Source organism: Xenopus laevis, chromosome 3L (assembly GCF_017654675.1).
Source record: "Xenopus laevis strain J_2021 chromosome 3L, Xenopus_laevis_v10.1, whole genome shotgun sequence".
Taxonomy (NCBI): Eukaryota; Metazoa; Chordata; class Amphibia; order Anura; family Pipidae; genus Xenopus; species Xenopus laevis.
The window spans coordinates 92,128,382-92,138,486 of NC_054375.1; positions in this window are offsets into that span (position 1 = coordinate 92,128,382).

Here is a 10,105-nt window from a genome sequence, read left to right on the forward strand (position 1 = left end):
GGCAGGAATTTACTGCGGTCTTCCCTTACTGTAATATGGGGGCGCTTGTTTACTATTCAGTGGAGGCTGCTAATCTTTTACATACTTGGTGGCTTGTTGTGTTCCTAATATTAGGGGATTATTATAGCCAGCTTCCCTAAGCCCCCTCTGTGTTCCATGCCCTGCCTGCCCTCTGCCCCCTTTGTGTTCCATGCCCTGCCTGTCCTATGCCCCCTCTTAATGCCATGCCTGCCCTATGCCCACTCTGTGTTCCATGCCCTGCCTGCCCTATGCCCCATCTTTGTTCCATGCCCTGCCACTGCTGCCAGCCCTATGCCCCCTCTGTATTCCATGCCCTGCCTGCCCTATGCCCGCTCTGTGTTCCATGCCCTGCCTGCCCTATACTCCCTCTGTGTTCCATGCCCTATGCTCCCTCTGTGTTCCATGCCGTGCCTGCCCTATGCCCCCTCTTTGTTCCATGCCCTGCCTGCCCTATGCCCCATCTTTGTTCCATGCCCTGCCTGCCCTATGCCCCCTCTGTGTTCCATGCCCTGCCTGCCTTATGCCCCCTCTGTGTTCCATGCCCTGCCTGCCCTATGCCCCCTCTGTGTTCCATACCCTGCCTGTCCTATGCCCCCTCTTTGTTCCATGCCCTGCCTGCCCTATACTCCCTCTGTGTTCCATGCCCTATGCTCCCTCTGTGTTCCATGCCGTGCCTGCCCTATGCCCCCTCTTTGTTCCATGCCCTGCCTGCCCTATGCCCCCTCTTTGTTCCATGCCATGCCAGCCTTATGACCCCTCTGTGTTCCATGACCTGCCTGCCCTATGCTCCCTCTCTGTGTCACCTGCCTGCCTTATGCCCCTCTATGTTCCATGCCATGCCTGCCCTATGCACCCTCTGTGTTCCATGCCCTGCCTGCCCTATACTCCCTCTGTGTTCCATGCCCTGCCTGTCCTATGCCCCCTCTTTATTCCATGCCCTGCCTGCCCTATGCCCCCTCTTTGTTCCATGCCCTGCCAGCCTTATGCCCCCTCTGTGTTCCATGACCTGCCTGCCCTATGCTCCCTCTCTGTGTCACCTGCCTGCCTTATGCCCCCTCTATGTTCCATGCCATGCCTGCCTTATGCACCCTCTGTGTTCCATGCCCTGCCTGCCCTATGCTCCCTCTGTGTTCCATGCCCTGCCTGCCCTATGCCCCCTCTTTGTTCCATGCCCTGCTTGCCCTATGCTCCCTCTGTGTTCCATGCCCTGCCTGCCCTATGCTCACTCTGTGTTCCATGCCCTGCCTGCCCTATGCTCACTCTGTGTTCCATGCCCTGCCTGCCCTATGCTCACTCTGTGTTCCATGCCCTGCCTGCCCTATGCTCCCTCTGTGTTCCATGCCCTGCCTACCCTCTGCCCCCTCTGTGTTCCATGCCCTGCCTGCCCTATGCCCCCTCTGTGTTCCATGCCCTGCCTGCCCTCTGCCCCCTCACTAAATCCTAGTGGATAATATCCCTGGTAAGCAAAGATGTATGTAAGCAACTAGGAAATAGACGCTTCATACTAAAAACACTAAATCCTAGTGGATAATATCCCTGGTAAGCAAAGATGTATGTAAGCAACTAGGAAATAGACACTTCATTTAGAAAACACTAGATCCTAGTGGATAATATCCCTGTTAAGCAAAGATGTATATAAGCAACTAGGAAATAGACGCTTCATACTAAAAACACTAGATCCTAGTGGATAATATCCCTGGTAAGCAAAGATGTATATAAGCAACTAGGAAATAGACGCTTCATACTAAAAACACTAGATCCTAGTGGATAATATCCCTGGTAAGCAAAGATGTATGTAAGCAACTAGGAAATAGACGCTTCATTTAGAAAACACAGTGCTTGTGGCACTGTGCTCCCATTTTGGACATACAAATTAGTCGTGCCTAAAAAAATCCCATATGCTCAGCATACTTTAGAATGCAAGGACAAAAATCCATCTAATAGTATGTTTACCCATAATGCAAGGCCAAAAATCCCTCTAACAGTATGTTTACCCAAGGGAACCATATATTTTTGAGAAATACACATTCTGACAATTTCAAAATTATGTCTTTCTACTCCAAGGTACCAAGCTTGCCTAATCTAGGAGAGCTGTAGAGCCCCCAAAATGTATGTAGATTCTGAAAAATTCCCTCAAAGCTTTCATTTTGGAGTATTTTATTTCTCACAATAACAATATATAAAACATAAATATTGTAGAAGATATTCAACAATAAGATCCCTTGGCCAATCAGAAGTCAGCAGTAGCTTGAGGAGCAGAAAGAGGGAAAAAACTGCTTACAGAAACTGAGCAGCAGATAAATCTATATATAATAGCTACTGTGAGTCTATGTGTGCTCTCTTCCTATGTTCTCCTTTGCAGGTAACTGGAGCATTGTCCTGGCTGAAGGAGCACACTGAGCAGGGAATTATTACAGCGCTCAGAAATGCCTTCATACACATCGCATCAGATAATACTACATTCATTTTGTATGCAATTAGAGTAGAAAGTAATCGGCTAAGTGGTTGTATAACAAAAAATATGCAAGGTATAGGTACTTCAATAAATTTGTACTTGATTTTACATGCCTGGTTTGGATGACTGCTCTGTGAGTGCCTGCTTTATTTCTATACAGTAAATTCAAAGGTGGAAACCCTAGCTTTATGTATAATAATTCCGGATACCAGATCAGAAAAACTCCATCCTTACTTCATGTTTAATAATAACAGAGCATGTGGTAAAACAGTAGTAACTTCCTATATATTTAACTTACACTAGCTACATGTACAATATGCCACCTGTCTGCATATGATGGTCTCATAAAACATGTCAGGGTGTGTTCTCCTTATCTCCCACTTTTTGATTTTCACAATGCTTTCTTAATGTCTCTTCCCTCCCAAAAAATCCTTTCTTAATAGTTTACAAATGGCATTACATGACCTATAATGTCTGCACCTGCAATGACCTATAATGCATATTTTTGAAATTCGCTTTAAACTTCAGTTGTTACAGTATGTCTATATAAGGAAAAAAGGGAAAATCTCACTCAACTCAATTACTAGAGGGAGAACAGTTTATGGACAGCACCCCTGAGATGACTGAAGGATGCAAAGTTTTGATTTTAGTGATTTATGTATTTTTATCTGAGATCCTAGTAAGTCTTTTCATGGAGCCTTGTTTGGTACACAAAAATGTGATACATTATACAGTACATGCACTGAAGATGCACTGTGTTGTTTCTTTGCAGATTGCTGCCAATAAATAGGCTTTGCGAGAGTTTACAAAAGTTCTTATCAATGAATCTGCATTTACATATTACATATCAATTTCAATGTTGTTTGCTAGTAAATCATTTACCTTTTATTCACATCTAAGTTGTTTGCTTTGTTAACAATGTTGCTTTTGGCAATGTGTAAACAACCCTGACTTACTGGAACGATTAGAAGTATGTTTTCTGAAAATCTGGCAGTTTTTTTTGTATCTTTCAAATAAGTATATTACCTGTTTCCACAGTGAAAGTACTGCTCTTCCTGTACTTGTAAAAATCTTACAAGATTGCTAGCGATCCGCTTCTCATTTTTCTTCAGCCATTGACATAAAATGCAACAGTGGGATTAGTTCTTGGAGATGTGAAAGCAAATAAGACGTGAGGGCAGCCTAATAACTCAATGGGTAGAAGAATTCGAATCATGCTTGGGCACATTCTGCCCACATTCTTTGCTCCTTAACCCAACTGTGTGTCAGTGTAGTAGGGACTTTAGATTATAAACTCTGCCAACTCTGCCGAGGGACTGCAAATTATGTATATCTCTGAACAAGTACAATAAATGCTATTTGTTGTTTAAATTTGAATTTATATCATTGTTATACCCAGGGTGCCTAATCAGGAACCCACCACATCTTCTTGTAAGCAAATCCAAATGGCAATAATAAACTTCTAGCTTTTGCCTGAGCGGTTCAACAACCACATACCTCGTCATGTTCATATTATTATTCAAATTATTCTCTTAATAATTCCTTAATAATGCCCTTTATGTTGGCTATTTAACATCTGGCAGCTAGGTGGGCTTGTGTAAATTCCGAGATTGCAGTAAGTATGAGGAGCTATTTTCTTTATCTGCCTAGTAGGGTTAGCTGTATTGGCTCTCCAGTAGGATGAAATAATCTGGCAACTGGAACCTGTTTTAGAACATAAGTAGCCAATTGGTGTGCTGTATATATTCATTACTGTGTTTTAAAAGGACAGTATGCAAATAAAAACAGATCTGCTAAAAAAAAGAGCACATTAGATTGAACTTTTGTTGTAATTACATTCTGCCTATTGTTTTAATTTAAATACATCCATTTTTCTGCCATTACAAAGCACTAATTTAAAACACAGGCTATGTTTACTGAACTCTCCTCACCCTTCCTTCATAGACAAGGTAATTTGTTAAGAGCTCTCTATCTACCTTTAGGGCTAGTCCACACGGGGAGATAGCCACGCGTTTGCGGTCGCGGCGACAAAGCGCCGCGACCGGCGCAGGCGACAGTTTTGTATGGGCGCCTATGTAAAAACGCCTGTGCTAACCACACGAGGCGATGCGCTTTTCAACAGTCGCCTGAAAAAGCCTGGCGAGGCATTTTCAGGCGACTGTTGAAAAGCGCATCGCCTCGTGTGGTTAGCACAGGCGTTTTTACATAGGCGCCCATACAAAACTGTCGCCTGCGCCGGTCGCGGCGACTGGCGCGGCGCTTTGCCGCCGCGACCGCAAACGCGTGGCTATCTCCCCGTGTGGAATAGCCCTTAAAGGACCATTAACACATTTTAAGAGCCTAATCTGATTTAGTCAATTTACCTAAGTAAAAAATGGTGCTGTATCCTGAATTCCAGTAATAAAAAAGATAAATCACATTGCTGCTTTTCTATGGAGTGCAAAGGATCCATGCCATCCAGCAGCCTAGAGACCACAAATCAATTTGCAGACAGCAAAAACTTTCTCAAATATGAGAGTATCAAAACAAAAAGGTCTTACCTCAATGCCGGCCTTTTTGCTGCCCGAAATAAGATATGGCCCCTTTTAATTCTGCTGAAATTAAGGGAAAAATTGGACCTCCTGCCTGGCTCGCCATCTGATATCATATAAAAATGATCTTTCGTCTTAATGGACAATCAATCCGGAAACCTTGATGTATCGTGTGGTGATGTTGCGCAATCCCCCGGAAATAACGTCACAGCAGTCGTTCTCAGCTGGGGTCCAGTATTCTGCCTCCCTCTACAATGGCCAGTGGTTTATTATACACCAAGACAAAAGGTGGTCTTACAATATATCCAAGCAATGAGCATGTTATGCTATGAATCAATTGGTGGAACCAGCACATAGACACATGTTCATAGAAGAGGGGGTGGGAAGGTAGACTTCCCTAGGCAAACAAAAGACACTAGGACAAAAGGCACTTCCCCCGCATTGCATTTTCAAGACTTCTAAGCAGTTCAGGTCAGCATGTTTTTTTTTAAGGGAGTTTAAGTTTCTCAACCATGAATTCCTACCCTGGTGTCTAGTGATGAAGTCACGTTTCACCAATCAGACTTCATCAGAGGCATGATTTCCATTCCCTTTATTTTAAGGGGGTTATTTATCAAAGGTCGAATGTTATAGTTTTTTATACCTCGAATGAACTCACAAGTCAAATGGTTTCTTATCTAAAGAAAAAACTGGAATGGAAAAAAAATCGATTCTCCGATTTCATGTTGTGAAAGACGATAAACTCAAATTGAGTTTTCGGCGAAGAAAAAACTTCTTCAATAGTTTGAATTGATCAAGTTTTCTGGCAAAAAACTTGAATATCATGAGGGCTATTAACATCTACAAATGGTACAAGGGACCTCAGCCATTGACTCCTACATGACCTCAGCAGGTTTTAGATGGTGTATTTTCTAATTCAAGCAATTTCCAGGTCAGGGTATAATAATTCTTGAAAAATTAGTTTTTTTTAAAAAAAAAATCTCGAAAGTTTTTTTGTAACCGGAAAATGTGAAAAAACTCAAATTTTCATTGAAAACACAACTCGATCCTTAATAAATCTGCCCCTAAATGCAGACCTTGTCCTATCCTTCTCCAGGTGGCCGCATCCCTCCACACTCACCTTCACGATTGCCACTTAAGGCCTTGGGAGGATCACGGGTTACCATGGCAACATTTCACAATACATTTGAGCTCACATAGTGTACTTGAAGAGCAAATGGGTGAGAAACCCATGCAGCATCATATACAAATTACAAACCATCATAAAAATACTACAAAGCATCATATACAAATAGAATATAAGCCATCATATAAAATGCAACATGTAGTAAAGGCATTTTGAATAAAACATTACCTGGCGTTACTGTAGTTAAAGACAGTGTTAGGAGAATAAACAAATACAGCTCTCTTTTCATACTAAGCAAATAAACTCTATTATGTAATGTGTAAAGCATTTAAGTTCTTATTTATTCAACTAACCACTCCTCTTTATTGCATGCACCATTCTTCTTAGCAACGATGCTATGTATTACGGAACAACCACAGAAGCTAGTTACACTGCAGTATAATTCCCATCTTAATTCTTTTCTAACTCCTTTTTAGGAGGTATCCAGAGGTATGTGGATTTTTCTTTGTTTAAGTAGAATCAGTTATCTAGGTAACTGGTTGCTAAGGACAGGGAGCCAAAATTAATTATTGGGACAGAGTTATTGTTTGTAAGGGTTACAGCATTTTCTCCATTATTGTCATGCAGTGTCACTGTCTTATAATTTGCACCAGAATTAAAGGGGTTGTTCAACTTTGAGTTAACTTTTCGTATGATGTAGCGAGTAATATTGTGAGAAAATAATATTTTGTTTTCATTTTTTATTTGTGGTTTTTGAGTTATTTAGCTTTTTATTCGACAGCTCTCCAGTTTGCAGTTTCAGCAATCTGCTTGCTAGGGTTCAAATTACCTAGCAACTGTGCACTGAATTCAATAAAAGACTGAACTATGAATAGGAGAGGCCTGAATAGAAAGATAACTAATCCAAAAGTAGCAATAACAATACATTTGCAGCTTCACAGAGATTTGTTTTTTAGATGGGGTCTGTGATCTCCATTTGAAAGCTGGAAAGAGTAAGAAGAATAAGGCAAATGATTCAAAAACTATAAAAAGTAAATAATGAAGACCAATTGAAAAGTTGCTTAGAATTGGCCATTCTCTAGCATACTAAAAGTTAACTTAAAGGAAAACTATACCCCCAAAATGAATACTTAAGCAACAAATTGAATGACATATTAAAGAATCTTACCAAACTGGAATATATATTTACATAAATATTGCCCTTTTACATCTCTTGCCTTGAACCACCATTTCGTGACTCTATCTGTGCTGCCTCAGAGATCACCTGACCAGAAATACTACAACAGTAACTGTAACAGGAAGAAGTGAGGAAGCAAAAGGCAGAACTCTGTCTGTTAATTGGCTCATGTGACCTTACATGTGGTTTGTATGTGTACACAGTGAATCGTACGATCTCAGGGGGCGGCCCTTATTTTTTAAAATGGCAATTTTCTATTTATGATTACCCAATGGCACATACTACTAAAAAAGTATATTATTATGATAATGGTTTATTTACATGAAGCAGGGTTTTACACATGAGCTGTTTTACTCAGTATCTTTTAATAGAGACCTACATTGTTTGGGGGGTATAGTTTTCCTTTAAAGGTGAACCACCCCTTTAATGTTATCTATTGAAAAGGCAGAGTGGCAACCCTAAATATAATGTTGTTATGGAGTTAAACTTGAACGAGTTAAACTTGAATGTGCCATTTAATTTAAAAGTGAACATAATCCAAAAAGTTTACTGTTATACTACATTAACATGTGCAGTTTGTGTATATTAAGCAATCCTGCACTTGCTTCTATACTATTTGTGTGGTATTAATAGCAATTAAGAGTAGTTAAACCACTATCTGCGATGCACCATTCATATTTCTGTTCTAATGTAAGTTCCATTGCACTTATCTAGAATACCTGAAGGTTTTCTTATGGGGTAATATTGCTATAATGTTTCATATATATAGCTCTTATCATGGAAAAGAAAATCAGTCGGCAGTTTGTGGAGGATCGTGCTACTGTGCTGAACTTACTTCCAGTCTCTTCAAAAATGCGAATACCAGGTCCTTACTATTCTATTACAATGAGCATGTCGTGCCTCAAAGACCTCATGTTTGGGTTTGAATTCGGCTCAGTAAATCCCAGGTGACGTAATAAGATGACTGTATTTCAATTTAATAAGTTATTGTAGGTGTTAATATGATATTCATCATTTAAAGACTTTTTTATTGTTTGTATATTAATCTGCTGGTTAATTGGAATAGTTTTGTATGGTTATTTTCAGAGCAATTGGTTGTTTTGGACAATCTCTAGGTAAAGGCATTTTACTAAAACGATGGAAGTATCTGCCTAACTGCAATTAAAGCCAATATTACAATGCTCAGTTTGCAATTGAATAGTTTTAATGAATCAAGTACATAATATACTGTATGTATAAATAAATGTATTACAGTATATGTGTGGCTTCTTCATCCATCAGCCCACACACAAAATGCTGAAGAAGGCATCTTTACTTACTAATAACACAGACTTAAAGCAAGCTTGACATTATTAATTCTAAATGATATAAATATCTAATGTGTTTTGTTCTAGGGAGCAGTTTCCAGTAACTGAATTTCCAGATAGGTAAGGACCACCTTGCAGGCAATGTGTAGCATGTTATCATACCTTTATAAAAAAGAGAAAAAGAACCCCAATTGCCTCCCACTCGTACAGCAGTTCCTCAAATGTTAAACTACCTATTAAGTATTTTGTGATTGCTGAAGGCAATCACTAACCAATAAAATTAATGATGTGCTTGGTTTTAACAAAATAAGATTACATTAAAGTGCAAGTGCTATAAAAATTTATTCTATTGATTATACTTTAACTTAAAGGTTAATAAATACTTGATACAATTAATACTTCGCACAAATTAATAGCCTTATGATACATTGTATTATCAGGTACCTTATGTTTTCACCCACAATCAATCCGACCAAGGAATTAATTAGAATAAGGATACTAAAGTGCTTTAAGTGCTGATTAGATTATTATAAGATGGCAATTACCATAAATTCATAGTTATTTCCAAATTAATTGATTATAAAGTGCTAGACAGTGCCAAGTAATTAATAATAAATAGATAATAAATAGTGTAGTTGATATAAAGAGGACCACAATTGATGGGATAAATAATTGTTAAAAACACACAGAATGCTCAGGTTAAAAGGTTTTAAGCAAGAAATGGAAAAATGCAGGGGGTGGAGTTGTCCCAAAAGCTGCTACCTGAATTGTTTTCTATCCCTGGGACACCACAAAGATAAGGAGGCAGAGTATCCGGGACTGTGGTCTTGTTTATTAATCTAAATCCTATTCTGAGGAGAGACTAAGTAAAAAACCACAAATCCACGGGCTCTTGTGAGCTTTAGTAGCAGAGAAGAGAGAGATACCCGAGCACTAGGTAGAAGTATATTTCCTTCCCACCCCTTCTATTCCGTTTCCCAAAGACCGAAATTATTCTAAAATTTTAAGTTAAAAGGATTCCAAACGCCTTTGGAATCCTTTTAACTTAAAATTTTAGAATAATTTCGGTGGGAATGGGGTGGGAAGGAAATATACTTCTACCTAGTGCTCGGGTATCTCTCTCTTCTCTGCTACTAAAGCTCACAAGAGCCCGTGGATTTGTGGTTTTTTAGGGTTACTTAGTCTCTCCTCAGAATAGGATTTAGATTAATAAACAAGACCACAGTCCCGGATACTCTGCCTCCTTATCTTTGTGGTGTCCCAGGGATAGAAAACAATTCAGGTAGCAGCTTTTGGGACAACTCCACCCCCTGCATTTTTCCATTTCTTGCTTAAAACCTTTTAACCTGAGCATTCTGTGTGTTTTTAACAATTATTTATCCCATCAATTGTGGTCCTCTTTATATCAACTACACTATTTATTATCTATTTATTATTAATTACTTGGCACTGTCTAGCACTTTATAATCAATTAATTTGGAAATAACT